This window comes from Vicugna pacos, chromosome 32 (assembly GCF_048564905.1).
Source record: "Vicugna pacos chromosome 32, VicPac4, whole genome shotgun sequence".
Taxonomy (NCBI): domain Eukaryota; kingdom Metazoa; phylum Chordata; class Mammalia; order Artiodactyla; family Camelidae; genus Vicugna; species Vicugna pacos.
Genome location: NC_133018.1, coordinates 16243983 through 16257711, shown reverse-complemented (window position 1 = coordinate 16257711; position 13729 = coordinate 16243983). Strand labels below are relative to the sequence as shown.

The window sequence follows — 13729 nt, the reverse complement described above, 5'->3', positions numbered from 1 at the left end:
GCAGTGAAATCTCTGCAAGCTCCCTGGCTCCTGACTCAGGTGTCGGCCTTGCCGCAGGAGTTGGTACTGAAGAGCCGCAATTCTACTCGTAGAACTTGGGCCCTTCCCTTTTCTGGGACGGATGAGCCAGGTAAGAGTTGTTTATTTGTTTTTTTGGGGGGGGGGTTAAAACTTCATTATTACTGTCTTTTAGGAGAGAGGTAGTTAGGTTTACTTATAGAGGAGGTACTGGGGATTGAACCCAGGAGCTTGTGTATGCTAAGCATGTGCTCTACCACTTGAGCTATACCCTCCGCCTGTTTGTTTTTAATCCAGAAATTATTTCCATTCCTACACAATTTGCAGGCTGTTTTCTACTTGCAAGACTTAAACGCTTAACTTTGGGTTCAGACTCCAACTTCTCATGTGTGTGGAGAGGAGCCTCTCCCAGGACAGTACTTTTTCCCACTCCTTGTGGCTGTCTCAAGCCACAATCTGTTTCCTCCTCCACCTTTCCCTCGGAATTCAAAGCCCTCTTTTTCCCATCCATCTGAGGTAACTCAGTCACGTTGCAGCCTAAGCTGTGTTTGGCACTGGGTGCTCCTGGAACAAAACCAGACATCCTGATCCCTGCCCTCGTGGTATAAGGCAGGCCTGTTCCAGCTGGCGTGGCCTGTGGGGAAAGTAGGGTGGTGGTCGTCCCCCCGCGAGGTTACTCAGCCCCGCAGCACAGAGCAACCACCCACAGCTTTCTGTGTGCGACGCTGGGCCTAGTGGCAAACAGCAAAGGCGAGGCTGGGAACACTTCGTAGGACTCGATGCGTCTTGCCAGGGGAAGGTTAAAAGCAGGTTCGTAAGTGTTGTGGGCACACGACAAGGCAGCCAGTCGGTGGCATGGTGACACGCGCGAGTTGGTAAAAGAATTTACCAGAGATTAAGTACAAGAATAGAAAGGAGTTTATTAGGGTACACCGTCATAAGGAACAGCTGGCCAGACAAGGGGTGCGTGTGTGAGCGCTGCAGGCCAGTTGTTGGGGTGTTTTGTAAGGTCGGGTCACAAGGTGCCTGATCGGCTTGTGTACAAGTCTGATTGGTTGTAGGTGAGGAAAGAGGCTTAGGGTCTGTCAAGGGCCGTGGGGTTTGCTCTGATAAGGTAGGCATTACCTGGGACAATTAGTTTATTGGGGGAACATGCCCAGTAAAGAATGTACTTTACCTGTTGAGGGATCACATAGATCTGAGCCCAAGAATGGGAGTCGTTGGACTTTGAAGGACATGAGTGGGCCCAACAATAAGTGCTCCTTTTTCCTGTACCATTGGTGCAGCTGAAGCCCAGTACTCCTGATGGACACAGGCCAGCACGGGACCAGACGTACCAATGACAGCTGAAAGCAGCGCCAGGCATGGTTCGGAAGCCTGACTTTAAAGCCAGCAGTTAGCGGGCACTTTGTCAGGGTCCCGCGGCCCATTGTGAAGTTTGAACTGGATGCAGCTGGAGCAGTGACCCCTCCACTGTGCTGTGGAGATCTTGGGTATCTGAGTTATTAAAGATTCACGTGGAAGAGGCAGGCTTTGCTATGGTTCTGATGCAGGCAAAACGGATGTGGGGCTTGAGGAGGGCCGTGTCCCAGGTCTCAGTGGGGCCCCTGGGACGTGCCCTGCCAGGTATGGGTCCTTGGCTTTGTGCAGAAAAGAATTCAAGAGCGAGCCCCAGTTGAGTAAAGGTAGATTTATTTAGAGAGATACATACTGCATAGAGTGTAGGCTGTTTCGAAAGGCCACGAGGTGTGGGGGTTGGGTGCTCAGGCTCAAGTAAAAGTAGGTACACACTCCACAGACAGGGTGCAGGCCGTCTCCAAAGAGGGAGCAAGAGAGGTGGCCACAGGGCATGGGGTTGCCAGTTTTTATTAGTGGGAGGACCATTCCAACTACCCTCGGGGAGGGGCTGGGATTCCCAGGAATTTGGGCCACCTCCCACTCTTTGACCTTCTGTGGTTGGCCTTGGGACAGTCATGGTGCCCGTGGGCATGTTACTTACCACGCTAATTTGTTACTGTGAGCACACAATGAAGCTTAAGGTCTCTCTGAAGTCAAACCTCCTGGCCATGTTAATCCTCAAGGCCTACCAGGAGTTGAATCTTCTGCCGTCCTGGTGTCAGTTGCCGTCCTTCCTTGAATGGCTGCGCCCTGCCCTCTGCCCTCCTGTCTGAGTTCCTTTTGTTTGGATTCCGCCCAGTTTAAGTTCCAAGAAGTCTGTCCCCTATTGGGTCAAGCCTGTAAAACCTGCCACTGTTACTGAGAAATCAGCCTCTAAACCCTGAAAAGTGAATTCAAACTTAGAGGCAGAGTTTTGGGAGCAAAGACAACAGCGGCTTTCTTGCTTTGCCCGGCAGAGGGAGTCACAGCAGGCTGCTGCCTTAAAGACTGTGAGCCCAAGCTGGGGTTGGGGTCCTGAGGTTTTATAGAAAAACTGGATGGAACAGAAAAGGTGGTAACAATCAGGGCACTTTATAGGGTGCTGTATTCCTCTTAACCTCAGTGAATCTTCAGGAGGAACTCTGGAGGGTCTGTCCACTCTTCTGAGATTATCAGCCTGCTACCTCCTTCCTGGAGCACAGCCTCTGGGTTAAAGTTACTCTCAGCACAGAATGAATCAGCACACAGTTTCCCATCGGGAAGTCAGCTTATTAGTTTGGTTTGTGCTCCTTCAAATCCCCGCTGTTGGTTAATTTTTTCCATTTCTATGGAAATAGGGAAACGGGCGTTGTTCTCCTCTGGCTGCTTGCTCCTGGACTGGGGCGTCATCTGGGGCACCTGAAAACCAGTCGGAGACTTTGACACTCACCTCTGATGCACAGGCCTCTGCATCTCCTTGCTCTGAATTTGAGATCTCATATCATTTAAAAGTAAGTAACATTTCTAGACTCATCAGGTACAAAAGTACAACAGGCAGGCAGTGTGAATCCCAGTACAAGTTCCCTCTTGGGAGGCAAAGTGAAATACCCGAGGCCATTTGGTTTTGCAGTGCTGCCTTCCTCCTCAGACCTTAGTGTTCAGCAGAGAGAGGCTCCCTTAGAAGCCTCTCGCATTAAAGAGACTTTGGTGTTGTGATCGCCCAGGTACCCCCACTAAAGGAATGGTGGTCTTGCTTAAAGAGGCTAATTTACAATTTAGAACAGAGTAGGTGGCTAAGAAATTCACCAACTGAGACCCCACAGTTAGTTGTACCCAGAGCTCCTGTGAAGCTCCGGTTACTGGGGTCTCTAACACTGCCAGGAACCCTGTGTTCCCTTTACTTACTGTCATCATTCATTTTATCTCTTGAGTTACCATGACCTCTCGGGAAGTCTTGTTGCTTTGGGAAGACTGTTGTGGGACACAACGGGGTGGCAGGGTCAGTGAGCCAGTGACACACAGGTTGGTAAAAGAATGTACCAGAGATAAAGTATGGGAATAGAAGGGAGTTTATTAGGGTGCGCTGCCGCAGACAATGGCCGGCCACACAGATGACTGGTGAGGGCCAGTTATTGAAGAGTTTTATAAGGTAGGGTCACAAGGTGCCTGACTGGCTTGTGCACAAGTCGCTGATTGGTTGTAGGTGAGGTAAGAGGTTTTGACTCTGATAAGGTAGGCATTACCTGGGGCTGTTTGTTAGGGGAAACACACCCAGCAAAGAATGTCAGACATCTGAGAGCCCAGAAATGGGGGTGATGGAACTTTGAATGACATCACCCAACAGAGACTTATAGCCAAGTAGCCAGTTCTCTAATGCCAACTTTTGATGTGGTATTTACATATACATAATAGGAGCTATGACTACTACAGTTAGTTTTTTTCTGTTTTCTATTAATATCTGATCTAAAGGAATTTCATTGTCTAGAAACTTAATGAGTACAAGAGAACTTAAAGCCAAAAGGTTGCAACTACAAGTTGCCAGCAGACACTGCTTTGAGAATGGCTGGTGGCGTCCCAGGTTTGACACAGCTCAGAAAACTCAAGTTCTCAGCAACACACAAACGTGTCTGAAATCACACCTACACTGGTCGCCTAGTTTTACCTTGAATGTCTGAACTAGTTATTCCATTTTGATTTTCAAATGCATTTCTCTCCTTAATGGCCAGAGCAGATGTCAATAGTAATGGTTTTATGGGTTTTCTAGTGCTAAGTAAAAATTGGCACCTACCATCTACCTCTGCTTGGATTGACTCACGAGCTGCAGCAGCTTTCAGCACTCCCTGAAAGGAGTTCAGGATGGAGGTCAGGAATAAGGCACCCTGTGTTCTGGGAAAACTGGCTGAACAGGCCTTCAAATAGTTGGATATTTTGAGGAGAAGGGTTTATAAGCCCAAATTCTTGTGTCTCCTTGTATCTAGAAAATCACTAAAATCACTAACATTGACACCTGCTCCTCGTGACTAGCAGCAAGCCTCTGCCCAGATGTGTGCTTGACTGCACGTGCCCCGCTTCACTGAAATCATACTTAACACCGACTTCCCCCTGCCTCTCTCAGACACTTTCTCACAGCTATCTGAGATGCTGTCTCCCGGCTATAGTCCTCATTTTGCCCCAAATAAAACTTAACCCACAACTCTCACGTTGTGTGACTTTATTTCAGTTGACAGTTTTGGCGACCCCACGAAGGGTCCCAGAGCAGACTTCTCCTTCACCTGAACTCTGCAAGGAACCGGAGCCTTGGTACCAGCAAAGGCCCTTTGTGCCCATCCCCCTCCTCAGGGAATCCTGACGAATTTGGGTGAGTCTCTTCTGGTTCTTGGATCTCCCATGGTTGATGATCCTGAGTTTTATTGGGCAGTGTATCCAGGTACCTCGCCCTCCAGTTGAGAGATACTGGGGAGAAATACCCACCCAGTGGAGATGTCCTGGGTGGGGCTGGTTGAAAGATACCAGGGTCTGGACTGAGTGGTTAGGTAAGAGGCTGAGCTGACACTTTTTCTCAGTTTGGCTACCTGAATAGAATTTGCCAGGGATAAAAGTGAAATTTTATCCCAAACAAATTCAACTGAAAAATGAGAAATAGAGTTTTTCAAACAGAAATGAGGGGTGTCAGAAAACCAACCTCCAACTAACACCCCAGCCAGATTGATACACAGAGCTCGTACTTGCAAGCACCTCCTTAACTGGGGAGAATTCTACTACAGGAGATCTCAATCTAAAATGGCCAAATTTGGGTTCTTTCGATACTCCAAAATTGATGTTTTTGTGTACAGTTAGAAAAGGCTGGCCATAAGATCAAATAGACTGAATGGAATGCTTATTTGGTATTTAGAAGCTTCTTAAAGAGAAAATGATGAAGTAACTTCTTTGCAGGAAACCAAGAAATTGCTTGAAACTGTACCAGAACTAAAAAAAGGCCTCTAGCACTGACACACTCTCCCTCTGTTCCCCCTGCGTGTCCTCTCCCATCTGAATTGCCTGGTCCAGACACTGTCTTTTTCTCTTGCGTCTCTTCCACCTCCTGCTGTTCCCTCTTCCCTGGTGGAGGAGGATTAAAAATCAGAAGTGATGATAGCTCCCTTTAAGGAGAAACTTACTACAGGGGGAGGTGAACTGTCCTTAGTGCTTATGTACACATCCTGGGCCCAAGCTGAAGTTAGAGCCTTGGCTAAGGAATTTCCCAGTCCAAGTCAAGATCCATTGGGATTTGCCAAGGAGTTTGAGTTTAACCATCGGGAACCTACAAGCCTGGGTTTTCAGATCTATATCGATTTCTGAAAGCACAGCAAGGGAATGGACAGAGAAAGCATATTGGAAACTACCTCTAAAGGACTTTGAATTCCATAGTCCACAGGCTCACACTTAAAATGCAAGGAATTAGCTCAAAAATTACTTAAACATATCCCAGAGCTTTTTCCAGAAACCGTAGATTGGACAAAGATTCAGCAGTGAGAGCAAAGACCCGATGAACCAATTCCAGACTCCTACGAAAGGTTTGAAAATACCATTAAGCAGTATTCTGGCTTGACACCTGAATATTCTCTAATCACCAAAATGATCCTTTAATTAACTCTGCCTTTTTAGAATGCTTAGATGAGGAATTGACTACTCTAGTCAAAAGACAATCTAGGGCGGTCCGCATTACCTACAAACGCCCTTGTTACACCGGCTGGCCAACTTTTCAGGAACATTAAAAAGAAAGAAGGGGGATAACCACAAAAATCATGAACTTACGGCTGCACCAATTAAGTACTCAGTGCCAGTTGAAGTTTAACAGATCCCCGTTCAATCCACAACTGATAGAGAAAACCAAAGTTTACTGCAGAAAACCAGGGCATCAGAAAATGAATTGTAAGTTAAGAAGGCAGAAGCCTAGAAGGAAAACTGGATTTTAGACCAGAATTACGAGTTAAACAAGAATAGGGCTGGGGAGTCTTTCCCCTTCTCTCTGACACCTAGGAAAAGTAGAAATGGTTCTACAAGGAAAAACAATTAAAGCCCTGATAGCTACAGGGGCCACCTTTTCAGTTTTGAAACCTACCAAAATTAAAGGACCTTTGCCTCAGAGGATTCCTCAGTACACGTGGTAAGGGTTTCTAATGCAGCTACTAAGGCTTTTAAATCATTACCTATAGAATTCTACTTAGGGGAACATAAAGGAAGGTACCCCTTTTTCTAGTAGAAAAGGGCTCCCGTTCACCTGATAGGCAGAGATCTATTGGAAACTTATGAAGCCCGTATTTCCTTTACTCTTAAGGGAGAAATGTTTCTAGATCTGAAGGACCAGTGAGATTTCCTTCACCGTATAAAGTTCGTGACTCCTAATGAGGATGATGCTGAACAAGACAAGTTGCTAGGCTTAGTACTTAAAGAATTATGAGAACTTGATTCTGCTGACATTGGAAGAATACATTCTGCATCACTCATTAAAATATTTGTCATTCTATAGTACCAGACCCCCATACTTTATTGTCCATATTCCTAAAAACAGTAACTTCTTTACGCCTTTAGTTGTACTGAGAGGCGATGTATGTGGACTGTCGTGCCACAGGGCAATACTGAAAGCCCCCCTTCCCCCAGATACTAAAAGCAGACCTAGACAATGTTTTCAGAATATTGTCACAGGTCCTTCTAGGAGAACTTGCTTTTTTTGCCCTGCGGCTTAGGACCAGGGCTCTCAGGAATATTTATTTTATCCAGACCATCTCTAATTCCTGAGACTGCAGAAAGAAAAAAAGGCAGCTTTTTAAATTTAGCCTATTCCAGCTGTGAAGACTAGGGAGTTTTATGTTGCAGTGCCTGACCTCTTGACCAAGTTTACAAAGTGGAGCTATGGGATCTCTGGTTGTATCTGTCTGGATGTCCATATGTCTATGTGTGTGTTTACCTTTGAATGGTATTATCAAATTTAATTTGTAAATGAGCTCTACTTAGTTGCCCTAGAGAAAATTAAGTTTATATAAATTCTTTTATAGAAATATAAAAGGAAACTGGCCAGAATGAATTTCAGGTTCTTGTGAACTGGGAAACTATTCAATATTAAATCAATACCCGTATTAAAGTTTGCGACTTAATTAATGTAGATATGTCTTCCTAGTCATCAACATTAAGTATAACACCTTTGTTGTACCTAGGTTTAGTAGAAGTCAAATAAGATCTTACTATACGTTGCAAATTTGTCAGCAAGAAAAATAATGATATTGTGAAATTTTTAAAAGTAGGTTGAATGCAAATGAGATAAGAGCCTTTGGATGAATTCTTTAGGAGTAATGTATTTTAGAGATGTCTACTTCAATATAATTTCTCTAGATATTTAATAACTTGAAATTTCAGAGTTGTGCTAAATTAAGTTAAATGACGGAAGTTTATTGAATAGTTAGGTTATTCCCAAACATAGTATTGGCTTCCGTTTGCAGAGAAACTAAAGGTATCTAGGAATATTAATATGTTTAGTGCCAAAATGAGATATTTTCTATAAGAAAACTTGTTTAGAAATTTATTGATGTTTGTTTGCCAGTCAACAGAATACTAATGTAAAAAACAGTTCATAATTGCTTACTTCTTAGTTTTCGTTAAAAATCTCAATTTCTAAGAGTTGAGGATTCTATTTAAAAATTTTAAAGCTACTAGGAAAAATAAACATTTCAGTATACAGTAGGAAAGTAGGATATGTGATTCAGTAAAGAAGTTATGAGGAATGGAACTGCATTTTGTTAAGGGAAAGTAAAAGTAGGTTTATCCTTTAGCTGGTTGTTTCCAGATGGAGAAAAATAAGGAACAAACTAATATGGATACAGAAAGTGATGAAAGGTTTGTGGAAAAGGAACTCTAAGAAGAGAGCTTTGTGCATCATCAGGATTGGTTACATTTAGATTTAATTTAAATAAGTAAATGGATTTGGTTGTTAAAAGTAAGCTGGTGCAAACCTTTGAATTTAGTTTTTCTCTGTTATCAAAAATGGATCAACATTTTATGAAAAATTTGTCCTCTTATCACAGAATCATAAACCTGTTATAACTTTCCATATTTGCCTTTGAAATGTTTATCACTTTGGCTAAGGGAATAAGTATTGTTTCACAATGATCTATGAGCCTATCTGACCAAGTGTTTTAAAACCCTTTTGATATATTTTTTTAAACAAATTTCTCATATCAAATTTTAATGAAGTTTCTTTGACCTCTGGCTAACTTTGGGGTGCTTCAAGGGGCCCCTGAAACATCCCCAAAAGAGATATTAAACTAATTCGGTTCATTTGGTATGTTAAATTGCATGGGAGGTATTGTCAAATAAGTAATCTTCTTAAGTTATATTAGGAAAAATGTTATTAATATATATATTCTAAAAATTATGGAATTCTTTAAAAAGACATCTGATATATGCTGGCAAAATGCTATCAATCATAGTTCTAGCTTTTATCTTAAAATACTGTATGTCACAGCAGTACCCAAGTTTGTCACAGTTGCATTTTAATAAGGTTTTTTAACTGTGCCTTAAGTTTTTTTATCATTCATAGATATGGTTTACTCTGATGCCTTTGCAAAATGCCACCTCTTCAAGAATGTTTATAGAAAAGACTTCTTTAATAAGTACAAATTTGTGTTAACTTTCAGACCATAATGTTGAGCTGAGTAAGAAATTAAAGAATTCTAATAGAAACCTGATGGGTTCATAAAACTGTTAAGAAAAAGGATTAGTTACATAGGACTGAGTGAACTGGTAAATAATGGTTGTAATTTTTATGATTCCTGCCTGAAATATTACTGGCTTTTTTTTTTTAAACTGGTTTTAATCTCTGTTTTCCAGATACTTTAAAAAAAAACCTTCTCCTTAAGCTAATTATGATCCACAGCAATTTGGTAAATTATACCTATGTAAGCCAACTTGGAATGGTTATCTTTTCTCTCTAAGGTTCCTAGTGGCTTTATCAGATAAGTTAGGAAGACCACCTCCTAACAGGTATAGGAATCTCAAGGTATTTGGGGGACCTTGAAAAGAGAAGAATGTACCTAAGTCTGTAAGGCAAAATCTGTGACAAGCCCTTGACATGGCTTTCCTGGCCCTAGGAGACCGTATTAAAAATTTCAGCCTGAGACACCTTATGAAAAGTTGTGGCACAGCCAATTTAAAAGAGCCTAGACGATCACATAATCAGACTTAATTTGCAGACAGATTAAGCTTGATTTGGCTACATTTGATAAAAATGAGGGTAACTTTAGAGAGGAAAAATTATATTTCAGTGAATATTAAATTCTAGTTTTGTTAATGGAGGTCTGCATTTATGGCCTAAGACTCATTTCCCAGGTAGTTCTTTGCTGTTTTGTTACAGAACTATTAAAAGGACACTCTAAGTTTGTTTCTGAAGCTTATCTCATAAATATCTTTGGATAAAGATCCGATGCCCCAGGACCTGCAACCAGAAGATTATGCATACTGGAAGAGACACAATTTAAGGACTGTCTCCAGCCTAGATGGAAGGAGCTTTGTCAGGTACTCTTCCTTAACTAGCTTATTATGCACAGTGAAATTGAACGAACTGACTCTTACAAAGGGCCTCTGCAGTAGCCAGTTTCTTTTATATTTCTGATTATTTATATAAGCATTTAATTTTCTTTAAGTCAATTAAATAGAGCTCTTTTACAAATCAGTTTTGTCAATACCATGCGTCTGTGACACACAAAGCACAGAGACCTCATAGTTCTCATTCCAAAATGCGAGCCACGGATTGGGTACATAACATAAAACCCAACATCTAACCCATCAGTTAGAAGAGTTTGGATTCAAATTGGGTTTCTGGCAGATGGAACAAATCAAAGTTGCCTGTCTAGATGGCTAAACATTTTTACTAATTTCTATGGAAGACATTTAAGATTTCTATTTATCCTCGACAAGCCAAGTTCCAAATTACCTACCCACTTTCTCAAAATTTGCATTTTAAAAGGATGGCAGAGACAGGGAGAAGACCAGGTAGAATATTTGCATTTCAAAGGCATAGAAAGGTACATTCTTCCTGGATGACTTCTTTCCCTTGAGGCCAGAAAAAAGGTTTTATTTTCCCTCAGTACTTAAAAGTGTCTTAAGTAGGGGAGGTTTTTCTGTTTATTTTTCTTTTCCCTCAAAAAATTGGGTGGTCCTTGATATCAAAGGACTGACACACCTATTCCAGCATGTTGGACAGTTTTACTTCCCCTCCCCCCAAATTCCTGTCAGGCTCTCAGTATCAGCCGCGGTCAGCTTAGTCAGACCAGTGCCCTCTCATTGTGGTAATCCACGTACAGACTCTTTTGAGGATCCTCCCTGGGTCTAAAGAGTTCTCTTAACTGTGGCCCTCAGTACAAGCCTTTGACGTGAAACGGCTTGCCTATAACCTCGCATGCTCCCATGTAATAGTGCCTTCTGAGTAGAAAGGCAGTTCAGAAGAGTACTAGAATGAGTACTGAAAGGGTAGAGGGGAGCAGTGTTCAAAATTTCAGGCACCTCATACAGCATGGCTTCTAGCAGCCTCCCACCGCAGGCCTTCCAGGAGGCTACGCTGGGCTTGAGGCCTCCGGGGACTTCCGTGTGCCAGTTACGTTAGGGGCGGTAGTTTAAGAGCTCTCTAAAATTAACAGTTTGGATGCTTCTCCAGTTCAAAGGCTCCATGGAGTTAGCCTTAACAAATATTTTTCCATGCTAATCTAATTTTAGAATAAAAGAAAAACACCACTGTTGTTTCCAGTAAACTGCAAGCATAGAAGACTGCTAGTTTTAACTGAGTGCTCAAAATTTAGTTTTGGGGTGTCAAAAGAACCCCAACTTGGCCATTCAGTACTTACAAGCATGTATAAGCAATGAACCATTCAAAGGCCATTCTCCTAAGTGATTGTACAACTAAAATCTTTCCAGTCAGACAGACTTCAGCCAAAAGGGCTCTGTGGTGGAACAGAACCAGAAATTCCCATTTTACAAGACAGAAGGGTAATCACAAAACATGAGACAAAAGATTCAAAGCTCACATGGCCATACACACAAAAACACAAACAGATCCAAGGGACTGTCTGATAGAATTGAAACGGTACCACCCATTTTGTCAATTTATGCACACATCTGCACACAGAAAACTTCAAAGGGCTCGTATAAATTCAAAACTTACTGGTTGGTGGAAGCACTAGACCGAAATTTCAGATCACGGAGGCAGGCTTTACAGATAACCGATTACAGAAGACAAATGCCAGCAGGAATTCAAAACATAAGTACAGATTCCAAGGGGCTTCCAAGTTCTCTAAGCCGATGACCTCCTATCCAGTTGGCACCTATTCAATCAGGAGTCGCTTTCAAAGAAGGCGACTCCCAACAGATGGGGATTTTTCAGCCTGCCAGGTGAATCCCCAGATACGGTCGAGGGGCCTCAGTCGTCGCTGGGAAACTTCCCCTAGTCTCGGCCGAGGAGTCGCTGTAGTCCTAACAGTGGTCTTTTCTCTCCCAAAGATGCGTCAGAGTCAAAGGTCCAGGCTGGGGCCAGAAAGCAGAAGGAAGAAGTCCCCAGAGCAAGGAGATTCCAGCGGCTGCTGGGGCTTGATCTGTCCTGTTCCCGTTTCCCCACTCCGGCGCGGCAGACCCTGGGGGCTCAGGCAGAAATGCCCTTCTTAGAAAAGAAGGGGGGCCCAAGGTTTGTTACTGAAAAATCAGTCTGTACCCGGAAAAGCGAATTCAAACTTAAGAGGCAGAGTTTTGGGAGCAAAGAAAATAGCGGCGTTCTTGCTTTGCCCGGCGAAGGGAGTCACAGCAGGCTGCTGCCTTAAAGACTGAGCCCATCTTGGGCTTGGGGTCCTGAGGTTTTATAGAAAAATTGGATGGAACAGAAAAGGTGATAACAATCAGGGCGTTTTACAGGGTGCTGTATTCCTCTTAACCTCAGTGAATCTTCAGGAGGAACTCTCTCCTTCCTGGAGCATAGCCTCTAGGTTAAAGTTACTCTCAGTAAAGAGTGAATCAGCAAACTATTCCTCATCAGGGAAGTTAGATTGCTTTATGCTCCTGTACCACTGGTTCACAGGCAAACAAGAGGCCCTGCGGGGGTCCTGAAATAGGGCAGCCTCTGAGCTCGCTCAGTCCCCACTGAGTCCTGGGCTCTCACTTGCCCTAAAGAAGACAGAGGAGTGGCAGCCAGTGAGGGAGAGGAAGCCCGACTTGAGACTAGGAGTCGCGAGCTGGGCCAGGTGTTGTGCCACAGATTTTGGCCTCGTGAGGAATGGAAGACAGGCAGGAAGTGGGTGTGCAGAGGGCAACAAGGTGGCCCCTGGCCAGCATTCCAGCCTCAGGATGCTGAGTGCCAGAACTTGCTACCACATCAGATGCAGAAGGTGGGGACCAGAAGGTGACTCTGGCTTTTGACCTCAACCGTTAATTGCTACAACTGAGATAAGGAAAAGATAAGAGTTCTGTTCTAGCCAGTGGAGTAACTAAAGCTAAAAAATTTGGATGAAGGCACAGAAGTGGTATTTAAAGGCTTGAGCAACATACAAGATGTTCTTAGCAGTGAGGGGAACTGTGTGTTAAGGCACCTGCCAGCACATAGCCCTCTCACAGTCCCATGTGACCTTGCCTTAGAGCCCCTCTGAGCCTTAGTTTCTTAATCTGGAATGGGAATAAAGATGCCTTATTTAAAGTATCAAATGAATTTTAGGCACTGTTCAGGATTGTTGAGTTTTCATGTTCTCCACAGACAATTTACCAGTCTTCGTGGAGTTAAAATACAATTAAAATATTCATTTAAACATATATGCACTTTCTTACTTTATTGTACTATATAGCTGATGCTTGTTCTGAGGGAAAGGGTAACTGCTACACTGTAAAACTACCCTCTCAGTCATTGTGAACCTGTGTTCTCAAATCTGAAAGCTTTTCTTGAACACTCTTGCAACAAAAGACTCAATGGCTACTCCCTCACACCATACACAGAAATAAACTTGAAAATTGCTTAAAGGCTTAAACATAAGACAAGACACTATAAACCTCTTAGAAGAAAACATAGGCAAAATGTTACCTGAAATAAATCTCAGCAGTGTTCTCCTAGGGCAGGCTACCCAGGCAATAGAAATAAGAGCAAAAATAAACAAATGGGACCTAATTAAACTTACAAGCTTTTGCACAGCAAAGGAAACCATAAGCAAAACGACAGCCTATGGAATGGGAGAAAATATTTGCAAATGATGCAACTGACAAAGGCTTCATTTCCAGAATACATAAACAGCCCATACAACTTAAGAAAAAAAACAAACAACCCAGTCCAAAAATGGGCAGAAGACCTAAACAAGCC

General features: G+C 43.0%; 1 long non-coding RNA gene across 1 annotated transcript; it reads left to right on the top strand.

Annotated features, from left to right (window-relative positions):
* The first annotated feature begins 136 nt into the window (after positions 1-136).
* LOC116276574 (uncharacterized) lies at positions 137-13191 on the top strand. The gene is made up of 4 exons (XR_012066336.1): positions 137-2885; positions 4595-4732; positions 9740-9921; positions 11899-13191. It is a non-coding gene; the product is annotated as an uncharacterized lncRNA (long non-coding RNA).
* The last annotated feature ends 538 nt before the right edge of the window (positions 13192-13729 follow it).